Source organism: Odocoileus virginianus, chromosome 12 (assembly GCF_023699985.2).
Source record: "Odocoileus virginianus isolate 20LAN1187 ecotype Illinois chromosome 12, Ovbor_1.2, whole genome shotgun sequence".
Taxonomy (NCBI): Eukaryota; Metazoa; Chordata; class Mammalia; order Artiodactyla; family Cervidae; genus Odocoileus; species Odocoileus virginianus.
This window is the reverse complement of record NC_069685.1, coordinates 3,470,997-3,488,081: the sequence shown is the minus strand read 5'-3', so window position 1 is coordinate 3,488,081 and position 17,085 is coordinate 3,470,997. Positions and strand designations below refer to the sequence as shown.

The 17,085-nt window shown below is 39.9% G+C and overlaps 1 pseudogene; it reads right to left on the bottom strand.

Moving 5' to 3' along the window:
* Positions 1-14,831, bottom strand: part of LOC110138608 (low molecular weight phosphotyrosine protein phosphatase pseudogene) — a 69,677-nt pseudogene extending 54,846 nt beyond the window's left edge.
* Between the last annotated feature and the right edge of the window lie 2,254 nt (positions 14,832-17,085).

The following is a 17,085-nucleotide window of genomic DNA, read 5'->3' as shown; positions in this document are numbered from 1 at the left end:
AAATGACTGTCTGAGGAGGCCTTACAAATAGCTGTGAAAAGAAGAGAAGCAAAAAGCAAAGGAGAAAAGGAAAGATATTCCCAGTTGAATGCAGAGTTCCAAAGAATAGCAAGGAGGGATAAGAAACCCTTCCTCAGCGATCATTTCAAAGAAATAGAGGAAAACAGCAGAATAGGAAAGACTAGAGATCTCTTCAAGAAAATTCAAGATACGAATTGATTTCATGCAAAGATGAGCTCGATAAAGGACAGAAATGGTTGGACCTAACAGAAGCAGAAGAAATTAAGAAGAGGTGGCAAAAAAACCACTGCAGTGCTGTGGAGTAATTAGCCTCCAACTAATAAAAATAAATGGAAAAAAAAAAAAAAAAGAAGAGGTGGCAAGAATACACAGAAGAACTGTACAAAAAAGATCTTCACAACCCAGATAATTACGATGGTGTGATCACTCACCTAGAGCCAGACATCCTGGAATGTGAAGTCAAGTGGGCCTTAGAAAGCATCACTATGAACAAAGCTAGTGGAGGTGATAGAATTCCAGTTGAGCTATTTCAAATCCTGAACGATGATGCTGTGAAAGTGCTCTACTGTTAGGGGTACTTTAATAGATGAGTTTGAGAAGCCGTTATGCGGCAAGGCAATTTGGATAAATGCTTTGGGAATTGGTTCCTTAGTAGAGAAGGAATCCATGATATCCTCCAGCAGGTCAGAAAAATCCATCTTCTCGTTTACCAAACAGAAACAGTCATGTTTTGCAAAACACATGTTTTCCACGAAGCTTTACATGAAACCTGGGGTCACAATATGAAATGGTCAGAGTAGTAAAAGGATGGAAATGGCCTTCTAGCTAAATTCCCATGATCACTGGTTTAAATGAATCCCAAACCCAGTTTGTAGCTACAGAGTTAAGAGCTAGCTCAACTGTGGGCACTCTGTAAAAATTTATTTCCTTTTTTTGTCTTATAAGTCTGGACCCTAAGGAAATATTTTTGTTTCATTTTGTTTGCTTCTTTTAATTGATAATAACCAGTGTTGTCAAGGGCCCAGGGAAACTGGAACTCAAACAACTACTATTGGAATCTTTATTGGATGTGATTCTTGATTGCAAACAACATAATTCACTCTGACTACTTCATGCAAAAAAAAAAAAAAAAAAGAAAAGAAAAAAAAAAAAGAGGAATTTACTAAAAGATATTAAGTATCTCACAAATTCCCTCTCTAGGACAATGTGAAGTCCTTATGAAATGCCCAGGGGAAGAAACAAGGAAACATTTATCAATCTGCCCCTCTTCTCCATCAGCCAAGGTTTATCCATAGGGCATTAACTAACTCGCTCTGGGAGATTACACATGAATGAAGACAAAGTGGGCTCCTGTGGGTTCCAAGAAAATCTCTGGGTAGGGATATCAAGAAGAAAGAATAGGTCTGTGCCAACTTATTTTTAGAGGAAGATTTGGGGACTGGAATTCGAAAGCAAAATATGTAGGGAGAAGCTTTGAGGAAGGTGGGAATTTGACTAATATTGAGAAGAAAAATAATAAAGACTTAAGAAATAATGTAATAAATTGGTTCTCTTTGACATCTTTCAAAATTATTCACAAAAAGATTGGTAGTGCTTTTAATTACTTATATTTGTTGGCCTGTGTTTACTTGAATGCTGTAACTTGCAAAGACTGAACGACCTGAGGCTCTAGTCTATGAAACAGTGGGTAAAGTACAAAGTAGTCTTCAGTTCATGAGAAACAGGTTCTTCAGTCAGAATACCATGGCCATGTTCAACCTCAGTGGATTTCTAATGTGAACTTTCTAATGACTCTCAATCAACTGAATTGCATTACAAGCAGGATAGCCTAAAAAGGTCTCTGGAGATTTGACTACATCATTTAGGTATGAGCTGAAAGCCAATTTAATGAGCCTTTAAACAACTGGATGCTTGTTCTAGTTTTTCTTTCACTTTCTGACAATTCGGGAAACATCCATGGGACTTTGAAGTTGTTGAGAAAAATCACACACACATGTATGTGAACATTTAGCAGAAAAATTTGGAGAATTTAAAACCCACCTAGTGGTATTTGGAAGCCTAGAGCTAAAGAGCTAAATTTTCTCTTTACCACCAAGAGTATAATTTCACAGAACTTTCTGGGAAGAAACACGTAGACTCAATGATTCAACGGGCTGGAATCTCCCTTTTCTTGAGGGGGCTCAAGTGTATGTCCACACGTAACAGCAAGGGGATCTCCAGGGACTCAGGCTAGTTTGAGGTATCAGGAAGCTATCCAAGTTCAGAGCAGAAAGTCTGGAATGATCATGAAGGAATCGAAGGTCATAGCAGGCAATAAGCTAAGCCAAGAAACATCAGACCAAAGAGGAATCATTGGACAGGTCTGAAAGGCCAAAACAGAGAATATCTGAACCTTGATAGTTTGTATGTTTTGAGGATGTGGGACTGAACTGAACTGAACTGATTGATCTGGGGATATGATTCTAAGTCAGAAGTTTTGGATTAACATGTTATTTGCCACTTATTAACTATATGACTTTGGACAAATCACCCCTCTATGAGCCTCATACTTTCATTTCATATGAGAATAGTAAGGTTTATGTTTCTTTAAGGATTAATACGTGGGAAATGCCTGGTATAGTTCTGAAAAGGTGCTCAAAAATTAAATGATTATTCCCAGTAGTAAAGAGCCCACCTGCCAATGCAGAAAACAGGAGACGCGGGTTTGACCCCTGGGTTGAGAAGATCTCCTCGAGAACAGCACAGCAACACACTCCAGTACGCTGAGAACCCCATGGACAGAAGAGTCTAGCGGGCTGCAGTCAGAGGGTCACAAAGGGTCGGACATGACTGGAGCAACTTAACACTTTTCCAAGCCTGAAGTCCTTTCACAGTGAGAAACCTAGTTCCTGCCTCCGCTACTCCTGCCCTAACCCAGTTCTGCTTCAGCAATAGTTACCCCTTCCCCTTCCCCTGACCTCCTACCTCCACAATCCTCACACGCCTCAGACCCTACTCTGCTAAACTCCAATAAAACATTCAGAAGTCAGTAAAGACATCTGTATAGATATGACTGAGCTTTAATGTCCTTACTGACCTTGAGACTATGAGAGTGAGCAGGACAGGGAATAACCTCAAAGTTATACCTTATGAGGTACAATGGAAAGGACCATAGGAATTTATCTTGGGGCAGAATTCATAAAATCAAGGAAAGTTTGATAAATTATGAATTATTTGGTTCAATTTGGATCTATTCTAGGGAAACAGTGGCGTCTCCATGGTGGCCACTTGTGAAGGACTTGAAGCGGAATCCTCAAGGTGAGAGGGGTAAAGAGCCTTCACGGTCTCCTGACTCTGAGGGTCAGTGGCTTTAGGAAATACAAACTGCCTTTGTGGTGTGCATGGCGTTGGCGCAGGGGCCACATTGTTTATGGAGTGGTTCCTGCACTTTCCAGCCTGCAGATCTGGGCCGTGCCATAAATCTGGCCCCTGGCACGTAGGGTTGGAGCCTCAGAATCCTTGTTATGATCATTCTGTCAGAGCTCTCTCAATACATTTCCTTTCTATTCTTCTCTTTCACCAGCTGGCAATTACACGCCACAGAAAGTGTACACAGAAGGGGCTTGTTTTGGTTACCATGTGGCTGGGTGGGAGGGAGCTCTGGCTGGTGGCTGATTCTCTGGGGTGACTGGGCATGGGTTATGGGAATGGAGGCTGAAGTCCCTCATCAGTTCCCAGAGTGCCGCCTCACTAGCACCCTGGAGCCTGTGAATAGTGTTTAAATCAATGGTCAAAGTGGAGAGAGCAGCTTAGTCCTCATTACTCCCCAGGACTAATTGACCTCTTCTCAAAAGGTGCATTCTTGATTTGGTGAGACTCTTCCTCATCCGGAAAGGCCAGTGAAGCAAAAAGATCTAATGTGAAAGGGTGGGGGTGAGGGGTCAAGGGTGACATTGAAGGGAGAGAAAGGTGCAGACCATTCACTAAATCATTTCCACCAGAATAGATGAGAACAAAGGCATCACCGTCCTGAGAGCATTTGTTAAGGACTCAAACAGATCAAGCGCTGTACAGAGTCTGGTGACCTTTTCCTGCCCTGGAGCCACTCAGTTTTGTCATTGTGATGAATCTCTAAGTTGTGTTCACTGAGTATCTCTGATAGCAAGTAAGTGATTTAACATAAAGGGTCCTTTGAGAGAAATGCATAGAAATGGAGTCAAGCTCAATGCCACTCCCAAGCATGCCATCTATTTTTAATTGTTCCCCTCATCCAGCTTAGTTATTAAGAAATAAATATGAAAGAAAGAAAGAGAAACAGAAGAAAAGATAGAAAATGAAGTTAAACAGCAAGAAACAAACAACAAAAATGAAGTTTGATTCCTTTTTGAATCTTCTATTGGTGATATAAAGCTCAGGCATTCATGCTACCAAGAACCAAAACATGTATTCAGTGTGGGAATCAAACTTTAGAGAAGCCATTTTGAATATTCAACTTGATGCTTCCCACAGAGAATATAAATATAAAAGTACAGAGCACCAGAAGAACATCTGTTTCCAAAAAACAACAACGTTGCCATTCATTGTCAACTTGGTACTTTTGCCAGTATGATGGTAATAATACTAAAGTGAATCAAAATATAATTCACTTAAGAAGCATTGAGTTGGTGATGGACAGGGAGGCCTGGCATGCTGCAGCCCAAGGGGTCGCAAAGAGTTCCACGCGACTGAGCGACTGAACTGAACTGAAGAAGCATTGAGATTCCATTAGTTTGCAGTCTAATGGAAATTTTACCTACAGGCTGTACAGTAAAGCTTGTATCTCTAAACTTAAAATTTTGTTCCCAAGTTTTTTTCTTTTTTTGGTCTTTCCTTAGTGAAAACTTCTGTTCTTAAAACTTTTCAAGAGGCAAAATTAGCATTCTATTGTTGTACTCTCCAATTTGGTAGTCACTAGCCACATGTGGTTTTAAATCTAAACTTTAAAAATCTAAATAAAATTAAAATTTACTTTCTTAGTCACTCCAGTTTCATTTTCAAGAGCTTGGTAGCCACATATGACTAGTGACTACCCTATCAACATCACAAATATGGCCCTTTTTCATCATAAGAGAAAATCTTGTTGGAAGCACAAATCTATATTTTTCTCCATAGAAATGTGAATCTTCAAAGTGTACTTCCTTAGCATGGAGAAAGGCATGCTGTCATTTAAATACTCAGACAAAGTGAAAATATAGTGGTCATACTGGCACTTTAATTTCAGTTTCTGAGAGTGGTATTTATTGAAATGATATTGTTTCTCCCATGGTCCTTAGATATCATGACCAAGGAACCTAAACAAAAAACACTGGTCAGTCACCGACAGAACTGTGTCTGCCATTGTATAAATGGCATAGACTTTTTGTTACTCAAAAGAAAGCCCCATAACTGTGAGATTTGTTTTCTTGATTCCTAATGGTTATGCTGAAAATCAGCATCCATTTCCCTTCAAATGCAGATTTCTACTGAAGAGACATGACAGTTCTTTCAACTCAAGAACCATAACTAAAAGCCAGATGGAGAAAGAGCAAAGAGATCTTTCCCAGATTTCTGATCATACTGACTCTCCTGGGTTATTGTGAAAATAGCATCACTCTAATGACAAAAACTGGAGAATGACATTATGAGAAAATTACAGACCAATATCACCCACAAACATAAAAATGAAAATCCTTTAAAAATAGTAAATTGAATATAATATTTAGAAATGACAATACATCATGACCAAGTGGAGTTTCTCTCAGGAATGAAGGTTGATTTAATGTTTGAAAAGTAATGTAATTCAACAGCCTAGAATGGAAAAACCATACAATCATTTTGATTAGATACAGGAAAATTACGTAACAAAATTCAACATTTATTCAGAATAAAAATTCTCAGCAAGCAGAAAATAGAAACTTCCTTAACCTGGTAAAGGGTACCTGTGAAAAATCTAAAGATATACATAATATGTTGTGTGAACATCATATGAATATTTCTCCCTAAGAATGTCAAGGCAAGGATGTCTGCTCTCATTATGCCAATTAATCAATATGCTGTAAGTTCTACTCAGTTCAATAAAGTAAGAAAAGGAAATAAAAGGAACTTGTATTGTAAAGGAAGCAATAAACTGCCTATTCTCAGATGACATGATTGTTTACATATAAAAATTTCAATTTAGAAAAACATTATTAAATCCAATAAATGAATTTAATTAGGTTGCAGGATACAATCCATTATACTAAAGTCAATTGCACCTTTATACATTATTAATAAATAATTAAGTGTTGAAATAACAAACAGCAATTCTTTATTTCAATTTATAATAGTACCCAAACAACAATAACAATAGCAACTTAAATCATAAAATAATACTTTTAGGAATTAATCTAACAAAATATGTAAAAAAGATCTAAATAAATGGAGACATATACATGGATTAATGGATTGGACGATTCAGTAGTGTCAAGATGTCAGTTCTTTACACAAAGCAGTTTGTAGCTACAACATTATCTTAAATCAAAATCTTAGCAAGGTTTTTTTTTCTTTTTTTGTAGAGATCAAGAAATTTGTTCTAAAGTGTACATGGAAAACAAAAAGGATCTGAAGCCAAGATTAATTGGAGGGTTCAGAATGCTTGAATTACTATAAAGATACAGTAATCAAAACTGTGGTATTGGCAAAAATTTAGACATACAGCTTAACAGAACACAATAGAGTCTAGAAATACATTGCATATATGATAAATTGATTTTTAATAAAAAGACAAAACCAATTCAATGACAAAAGGATAGTCTCTAGCAAATGATACTAGGAAATCTGGATAAACAAGCAAAAAAAAAACAACTAACTTTGATCTGTACCTCAGATTTTATAAATATTAACTTCAAATGAATCACAGAACTAATATAAAACACAAAACTATAAAACCTCTAAACAAATCTGTAGAAGAAAATCTTTGTGACTTTGAATTAGGCAAAGGTGTTTTTACATAGAATACAAAATGCAAACCATAAAAGGCAATTTTGATACACTGGACTTTATAAAAATTTAAAATTTCTGATCATTAAAAGACACCAGTAAGAAAATGGAAAGAAAAGACTTGTAAACCATGTACCTGAAAGAAGACTGATAACCAGAATCTATGAAAAAAATTTCTCAAATCTCAGAAAGAAAACAATCTAATTTTTAAAGATGGGCAAAAGATTTAAACAGACATTTTAATTAAGAAGTGATCTGAAAGACATAGATGCTACATATTACTATTACATATTATAGTCATTAGTAAAACACAGACTAAAAAACATCATCCCTATCAAAGTACTACAGACATGTTTCACAAAAGCAGAACAAACAATTCAACTTTTGTATGGAAACACAAATAGCCAAAACAATCTTGAGAAAGAACAACAGAGCTGGAGGAATCACGCTCCTTGACTTCAGATTTTACTGCAAAGCTACATTTACCAAAACAGTGTGGTACTAGCACAAAAACAGACACAGAGATTAACAGGACAGAAATGAGGGCCTAGAAGTAAACCCACATACTTACGGTCAATTAATCTATGACAAGGGAGATAAGAATATATAATGGAGAAAAAGACAGTCTCTTTAATGAGTGGTGCTGGGAAAACTGGACAGCCACATGTGAAAAAATGAAACTAGAATGTTTTCTCATACCATATGCAAACATTAATTCCAAATGAATTAAAGACCTAAATGTAGGATGAGAAACCATGAAACTCCTAGAATAAAACCTAGGCAGGATATTCTTTGACATAAATCATAGCAATATTTTTTTGGATCTGTCTCCTAAAGCAAAGGAAATAAAAGCAAAAATGAACAAAATGGGATCTAATAGACTTAAAACTTTTTGCACTGCAAAGGAAACCATTGACAAAATGAAAAGACAACCTATTGAATGGGAGAAAATATTTGCTCATGATATGACTCATAAGTTAATATCTGAAATATAAAAACAGCTCATACAACTCAAAATCAAAACACAAAACAAAACAAACAGCCAGATTTAAAAATGGGCAGAACACCTGAGTAGATATTTCTCTATAGAAGACATACAGAAGGACAACAGACACATGAAAACATATATTATGATATATGCCCAATAATCAGAGAAAAGCAAATTAAAAGCAAGAAGAGATAGGACATCATACCTTTCAGAATGGCTATCACTAAAAAGACCATAAATAACAAATGTTAGCAAGGATGTAGAGAAAAGGGAACCTTCATACACTATTGGCAGGAATATAAATTGGTGCAGTCTCTGTGGAAAGCAGTATGGTGGTTTCTCAAAAAATTAAAAATAAAATTATCATATGATTCAGTAATTCCATTCCTGGGAATATATGTGAAAAAAACCCCACTAATTTGAAAAAATTTATATATCCCAACTTTCATAGCAGCATTATTTACAATTGCTGAGATATGGAAGCAACTTAAGTATCTATCAAAAGATGAATGAGTAAAAAAGAAGTGGTATACATGTACAACAGAATACTATTCAGCCATGAAAAAGAACGAAAATTTGCCATTTCCAACAACATGGATGGATGTGGAGGGTATTATGTTAAGTAAAATCAGTCAAACTGAGAAAGATAAATGTGACTTTTATGTGTAATTAAAAACAAACATGTAAAGTAATTAGCCTCCAACTAATAAAAATAAATGGAAAAAAAGAGTAGCTACCTCTTAGGGTTATCACAAGGGTTAAATTAAATAATACATATACAGCAAAAACAAACAAACAAATTAGGGATATAACAAAGAGGAAACAGACTCACAAATGGAACAAACTAGTGGTTGGTTAGCAGTGGGGAGAGAGAAGCGGAGAAGGGCAAGAAAGAGGTAGGGGATTAAAAGGTGTAAACTAGTATATACAAAATAAATAAGCTACATGGATAAATTGTACAAAGCAGGGAATATAGCCAGTAGTTTATAATAACTATAAATGGAGCATAATCTTTAAAAATTGTGAATCACTATGTTGTACACCTGTAACTTATAAAACAACACCAACCATATATCAATTAAAAAAGAAAAAAAATTGTGTATTATTATACACCTATTGGAATGGCTAAAAAAATAAACCCCCAAACAGGAAACAAAAAATAATATCAAATGCTGACAAGGCAGCAGAGTATGAATATATATGAATGCAAAATGTTATGGTTACTTTGAAGACAGCTTGTTAAGTTTCTTATTAAGTTAGGCATTCCGTTTTACCCAGCAATAAAAACCCTAGGTATTTTCTCAAGAAAAATGAAAACACACGTCTTCACATAAACTTGTATGTGAAATGTTTTTTATCAGTTTATTCAGTATTGCCAAATCTGGAAGCAACCCATGTAGAATGTAGAGTACGTGGAATGTAGAAAAATGGGACAGATGAACCTATTTGGCTTTTCAATACTGTTCACGGAGCTCTCAAGGCAAGAATGCTGAAGTGGTTTGCCATTCCCTTCTCCAGTGGACCATGCTTTGTCAGAACTCTTCACCATGACCGGTACATCTTGGATAGCCCTGTATGGCATGGCTCATAGTTTCAATGAGTTAGACAAGCGTGGTCCATGTAATCAGATTGGTTAGTTTTCTGTGATTGTGGTTTTCAGTCTGTCTACCCTCTGATGGAGAAAAAGAAGAGGCTTATGGAAGCTTCCTGATGGGAGAGACTGACTGAGAGGGAAACTGGGTCTTGTTCTGATCTGCAGGGCAATGCTCACTAACTCTTTAATCTAAGTTTTTGTCAATGGGTGTGGCTGTGCTCCCTCCCTGTTTTTTGACCTGAGGCCAAACTATGGTGGAGGTAAATGAAGATAATGGAGACCTCCTTCAAAAGGTCCCATCTCACAAGCTAGCAAAGTAATGCTCAAAATTCTCCAAGCCAGGCTTCAACAGTACATGCACTGTGAACTTCCAGCTGGATTTAGAAAAGGCAGAGGAACCAGAGATCAAATTGCCAACATCTGTTGGATCATTAAAAAAGCAAGAGAGTTCCAGAAAAACATCTACTTCTGCTTTATGGACTACATCAAAGACTTTGACTGTGTGGATCATAACAAACTGTGGAAAATTCTTAAAGAGATTGGGAATACCAGACCACCTGACCTGCCTCCTGAGAAATCTGTAGGCAGGTCAAGAAGCAACAGTTAGAACTGGACATGGAACAACAGACTGGTTCCAAATAGGGAAAGGAGTACATCAAGGTTGTATATTGTCACCCTGCTTATTTAACTTATATGCAGAGTACATCATGAGAAATGCTGGGCTGGAGGAAGCACAAGCTGGAATCAAGATTGCTGGGAGAAATATCAATAACCTCAGATATGCAGATGACACCACCTTTATGGCAGAAAGAGAACTAAAAAGCCTCTTGATGAAAGTGAAAGAGGAGAGTGAAAAGGTTGGCTTAAAACTCAACATTCAGAAAACTGAGATCATGGCATCCAGTCCCAACACTTCATGGCAAATATGGGGAAACAATGGAAACAGTGACAGACTTTATTTATTTATTATTTTTGGCTTCGAAATCACTGCAGATGGTGATTGCAGCCATGAAATTAAAAAACACTCCTTAAAAAAAATAAAAAAATAAAAGATGTTCCTTGGAAGAAAAGTTATGACCAACCTAGACAGCCTATTAAAAAGCAGAGACATTACTTTGCCAACAAAGGTCCATATAGTCAAAGCTATGTTTTTTCCAATAGTCATGTATGGATGTGAGAGTTGGACCATAAAGAAAGCTGAGCACTGAGGAATTGATGCTTTTGAACTGTGGTGTTGGAGAAGACTCTTGAGAGTCCCTTGGACTGCACGGAGATCTAACCAGTCCATCCTAAAGGAATTCAGTCCTGAATATTCATTGGAAGGAGGGATGCTGAAGTTGAAACTCCAATACTTTGGCCACCTGATGTGATGAACTGACTCATTTGAAAAGACCCTGATGCTGGGAATGACTGAAGGCGGGAGTCGGTGATGGACAGGGAGGCCTGGCATGCTGCAGTCCATGGGGTCGCAAAGAGTTGGACACGACTGAGTGACTGAACTGAACTGAACCTATTTGCAAAGTAGAAATAGAGGCACAGATGTAGAGAATGAACGCCTAGACAACAGGGGGCAAAGAGGGAACGGGATTGACTGGGAAATTGGGGTTGGCATGTGCACACCACTGTGTATGAACAGCCGACTAAGGAGGACCTGCTGTGTAGCTCAGGGGACTCCCCTCTGCTCTGTGGTGACCTCTGTGGGAAGGGAATTCAGAAAAGGGGGGATGCACGTGTGCATCCCGCTGGCTCACTTTGCGGTACAGTGGAAACAATGCGACATCATGGAGCAACCACACTCCGATAAAAGTTTTAAAAAATACAACGTTGTTTGAACCTCAAAAGTATGGTAAGTGTAAGAAGAAAGACACAAATAGCTACATACTGTATAATTCCATTTCTATGATTTCTGAGAAAGGACAAATTGTAGGATTAGAAATGATCAGTGATTGTTAGGACTGAAGGCTCAAGGGTAATGAAATATTTGATATCTTGATTGTACTGGTGGTTGCATGACTGTGTGCATTAGTCAAAATTCAGAACTGTACACCTAAAAGGAATGAAATTTACAGTATATAAACAGTACCTTACTGTGCAAATACAGACACAGAGAAAACTTTGATGTTCCAGATTTTCTCTCACATTTTGAAATGAATGACACCCCAGTCTCTGAAGGTTTGATCTTGCTTTGTCACCAAGAAAAAGTGGATCCGTGACCAAGGAGAATCTGTGGGTGCTAATACATGGCATGGCTTTGCCAGCCTGGATGGCAAGGCTTTGCCTCTGCCTTGGAATGTTGCTTTGGGTGGGATCTGATTTACTGAACTCATCCGATGTCTTGGCAAGTTTGGAATCCTATGCACCCATCTGAGAGGGGCCTGGTCTCTACTGGTGGAGGTAACCCTCAGGAGGAGCATCCATGGAAATGCTTAATAAGTGCTGTGTCCTGGGCCTTATCTTAATTTGTCCAACAACATACTGAGACAGGTTCTACGATTTATTCCTATTTTACATATGAAGAAACTGAGGTTCAGAGAGGTTGAGTAACTTTACCATGCAGTTATTAAGTGGGCTGGTGCCCTAAGCATGGCTTTGTTTGGCTTTAGTTAGGAGGCAACGGGCTTCTCAGGTAGTGCTAGTGGGAGGGAACCTACTTGCCAAAGCAGAAGACATAAGAGACACGGGTTTGATCCCTGGGTCTGGAAGACCCCTGGAGGAGGGCATGGCAGCCCACTCCAGTATTCTTGCCTGGGGAAGCCCTTGGACAGAGGGGCCTGGAGGGCCACAGTCCGCAGGGCCACACAGAGTCAGACACGACTGAAGCGTCTTAGCACACATGCAGTGTGTCTTCCCCACTTCATACTAAGGTAGCGCTTTCCGCCACGTGCTGCCCCCTTCCCCTTGTTTCTTCTTGAAGTTATTTGTTTTAACTTGATTTTGCTTGAATCAAGTTGCCGGAAATAGGGGTCAGCAATTCTCTCTTGTATTTCCCTCCAGGAGGGGACCAGGGCTTGGGCACAAGTCCCTGCTGGCCCAGTGACAGTGTGTGAGTGTGTGGTTTGCTGTGGCCTTCACCTCCACCTTTAACCAGGAACGGCCCAGTTCCCATGGCCTCCAGAAGTGAGTCTGGACCCAGATGTCTGTCCTTCAACAAGTAACCTCTAATGTCCCCTGCTGGAGATGGCACTAGTTTCACTACGAAACTAGTGACTAGTTTCCTAAGACTAGTTTCACTGTCTGTCTTTTTCTCTAGGTCTTGGGACCAAGGCCAAATTTGTGTATTTTGTTGCAGCGCACTGTGATTCCAGATTTGCTCAAACATGTAATATAGGTCCTGGTGAATCCTGCCAGTTAAGGAGAGCTAAGAAATACCACCTTAATTATTATGTCACTGTTCACCTTTTCGTTCTTGGAAATGAATCTTGGTGTCATCTTGGAATTTATATTTTTTTCTTGACCTCCTCATGTGAAGAAAATCTTGTGTATATAAGCAGACAGCCCTCCATATCCATGGATTATCCATCCATGGATTCAACCAATCTGGGATTGAAACCACTTGGAGAAAAAATTCTATGAAGTTCCAAAAGGTAAAACTTGAATTTGGGCAGCCATTTACATAGCATTTACATAGTATTATAAGTAATAACACTAATGATAAGTAGGCATTATAGGTAATCTAGAGATGATTTAAAGTATAAGGGAGGATGCACATAGGTTACATGCAAGTACTAGTCCATTTTATATATGAGACCTGAGCATCTGTGGATTTTGGTATCTGAGAAGTTCCTGGAACCAATCCTCCATGGATACCAAGAGATGAAAATAATCCACTCTTTCAACATGACACTTTTCAACAAGTATCCCCAAAAGAAGAAAGCAGAGTATTTCCAGGGTGGCCTACCCACTCTTTTTTTTTGCTCTAGTTGCCTCCTTGCAGGGCCCAACCCCGTGGCTCTCAAGTGCATAGAGCAGGATGCCCCTGCTCTTAGGTCCCCCTGCCCCAGCCCCTCTTCAGACTTCCCAACCCAGTCTTCCTCACTAACTTACTCACACTAGTGTCCCCTTCAGCTCAGAAGTTCTCCAATCTAAATCAGACTTGCCCAGTGTCTCATTCTGGCAAAGTGACAATAAGTTATTTAGTCACTCAGTCGTGTCCGACTCTTTGTGACCCCATGGACTGCAGCACACCAGGCTTCCCTGTCCTTCATTATCTCTCGGAGTTTGCTCAAACTTGTGTCCACTGAGTCAGTGATGTCATACAAGCATCTCATCCTCTGTTGTCCCCTTCTCCTCCTGCCTTTAGTCTTTCCCAGCATCAGGATCTTTTCCAAGGAGTCAGTTCTTTGCATCAGGTGGCCAAAGTATTGGACCTTCAGCTTCAGCATCAGTCCTGCCAATGAATATTCAGGACTAATTTCCTTTAGAAATGACTGGTTTGATTTCCTTGTGGTCCAAGGAACTCTCAAGATTCTTATCCAATACCAAAGTTCAAAAGCATCTATTCTTTGGTGCTCAGTTTTCTTTATGGTCCAACTCTCACATCTATACATGCCTCCTGTAAAAACCATAGCTTTGACTAAATGGACCTTTGTCAGCAAAGTAATGTTGGAAAAATAAATAATAAGTAGCACTGAGATAAAATAATCCCTGCTAATGATGCATTTGGATAACAGCTCCCCTTCATTGTTTATACATTTCTTCAACAGGTTGTATAACACACACGATATGCTGCCTCCCAGAGCAGAATGATGATGTCGCTGAGGCCCTATTGAACAGCAACGGCCATGGTCAGGGAAAGACCAGGGCGTGGGAGGGCCTCCTGGTTTGGGCACTGATGGGCAGCAACCATTCTGGAAAGCTTACTCATAAAAAAGCCTGGTTTTGCCACGTTTTGATGCAACTGTGTCTAGAGATGTAAATACTGCAATGAAACAATGCAGGAATTAAATACAGCACTTAGGTAAAACATTTGACTTTCTATTCAGTTCCCAAAACCAAACAGCTGCTCTGCTACTTGCTATGTTTTCATGCCTTCCTGCAGTGCAGATGCTTCCACTCAGAACCGTGACCTTGCATCCCTCTCCGCTGAGCCACGAGCACTGTCACCCTGTGCTGTACATGAGCAGGAGTACGTCCTCCTTCCACCTGGTAGCGCTCTCCTTCAAAGGCACAGCCGATCTCATTCATTATTGAAATAAGTTGATGGGATGCAGTGGTTTCAATCCTACATTCCGGTGCCAGAGTGCCAGGTTCCATCTCGTTCCCCACCTCACAGCTGGGTGACCCAGCCTCCTGCATAAAATGAGGATTGTGATACGGCCTACCACCCTCAAAGAGTGTCGAATATTTCATGAGTTATTTCAGGAAAAGGGCTCAGAGATGTTTCTGGAAAGGGTGTTATGCACCACGTTAGCTTTATGATCACTGCCAGCACACAGCAGGGGCAGGGGTACTGTGCATCCAGAGATGAGTTCTTCCTGGTGCATCTGCTAAAGCACAAACTCAAACCTACTCTGAAGATGCTCTCTTTCTTCTCTGCACTGCTATAAACCCTGCTATACTTGGGAAAATGTATCAACCTTCAAAGCCCTCCCATATAGATATGAAGATGTTTCATAATAAGACAAATGCAGCTTTTCATGAACAACAAAATATGGGAAATACCCAACTTAATTTAAATCCAAGTGAAATCTCTGTGAGCTACTGGAAACTCCCTCATCTTCTTACATTCTAATATAGGGGGTCAGATTTCTGTGAGCCATGTTTGGGGAGGCCAGCCCAGCCCACACATGGCTCTCAGAGAGGCTGCCCAGAGCTTTACCCCTGCCTGGGCAGGATGGATGTGGAGAAGTCTCAGCATGAAATCCTGAGTCGTGAATGATCTGGTGTGCATGTTGGGGGTGCGGAGAGACAGAAAGGTGAGGGCTCTTTTGGCCAAGTTGCTCTGGATTCTTTCAACACGACTTTCATCCTCTTTGTGGTCTCCTCCAACACTGCTCAAGGTATGAGAGCAAAATGCAATCAAATCCAGGTCCCAGGCAGCCCTTCCCATAAATGGTTTTGTTTTTCAACTTGATGGAAACTTAACAAGCTAAGAATTCCCCAGCCCATCCAGAACTGAAATCTCTAGTACTTGAGATTAAAAAGCTTGCCCTAAAATAAACAAATATTAATTTCTTTATCTTTTACTCTTCTTTCTGACCCATCTCCTCCTCGTCTCTTCCTGTCCCCACCGTTTTCATTTTCAGGGAAAAAAGAAAAGAGAATTTTTGATCCTGTTTACAACTTTTAAGCTTGCTTAATCAAAGGATAAGATGGCTTTGAAAGTCCTGCTTTGGTGCTTTAATATTGAGAAATGAAGTTTGGCACCATTTCATCCTCATTCAGTGTACTTTTAAGGTGCAGATGTCCACCACCAAAGGCTTTCCCAATAGCTCAGCAGTAAAGACTGCCTGTGGTGCAGGTGATGCAGGAGATGCAGGCTTGATCCCAGGGTCGGGAAGACCCCCTGAAGGAGGAACTGGCAAGGCACTCCAGTATTCTTGTCTGGAAAAACCCCATGGACAGAGGAGCCCGGAGGACTACAGTCTGAAGTGTCGCTAAGAGTCATACACGACTGAACAACCGAGCATATATGCATCCACACCAAAGCGCATCACATGTACGCGCAACAGACCCATCAGCGTTGCAAAATAGCAGGTACCATGGACAATGGGGCAATGAACCATTTCCCCATGTGGAAAGAAAAAAAGTGAAAGTGTTAGTCATTTAGTCATGTCTGACTCTCTGTGACCCCATGGGCTGTAGCCCACCAGGCTTCTTTGTCGATGGAGTTCTCCAAGCAAGAATACTGGAGTGGGCAGCCATTCCTTTCTCCAGGGGATCTTTCTGACCCAGGGATTGAAAGCAATCTCCTGCAATGCAGGTCTGAACCACCAGGGAAGCTCATATGGAAAGAAAAAGAAAATGCCCAGTAAAACCCAAGCAAAGAACCCCAAATAGCTCCACCTCCCTTTCATCAGTCTTGCGCAGGGCCACTTACCCAGGGCAGGACTACTCAGTGCCAGGTGCCCTGTAGACATGCCAGGCTGATAGGTCTCCCACTCTCTCTGTGGGAGGACGAGTTCATAAAACATCCTTGACTGGTGCAGATTTGAATCTCATTTCTGGAGCTGTACCTAAAGACGGCAGCCTTTGTCTGTGGGGAAAAATAAAAAAAAAAAATCACACTGAAAAGTGGGAAAAGAGTCTGGGTGATCAATGCCTTCCTCAACTGAAAAATACTAAGAAGTCACCTGGAGTTGCAGCTGATACTACTAAGTACAGCAAGTCCTAAGTATCACTAAGTACATGATAGCTATCTTTTGATGGTTTTCAAACTGGTCATTGTAAAATTCTATTTTCCAGGTTTACTCTTACTTTGACCCTTCCTGTATGAAAGAGCGGTTGGTCTGGTTACACTGGGAGCGGGGGTCCAGAGTGCTGTGGGTGTGGCGTCTTCCTCGGCTGC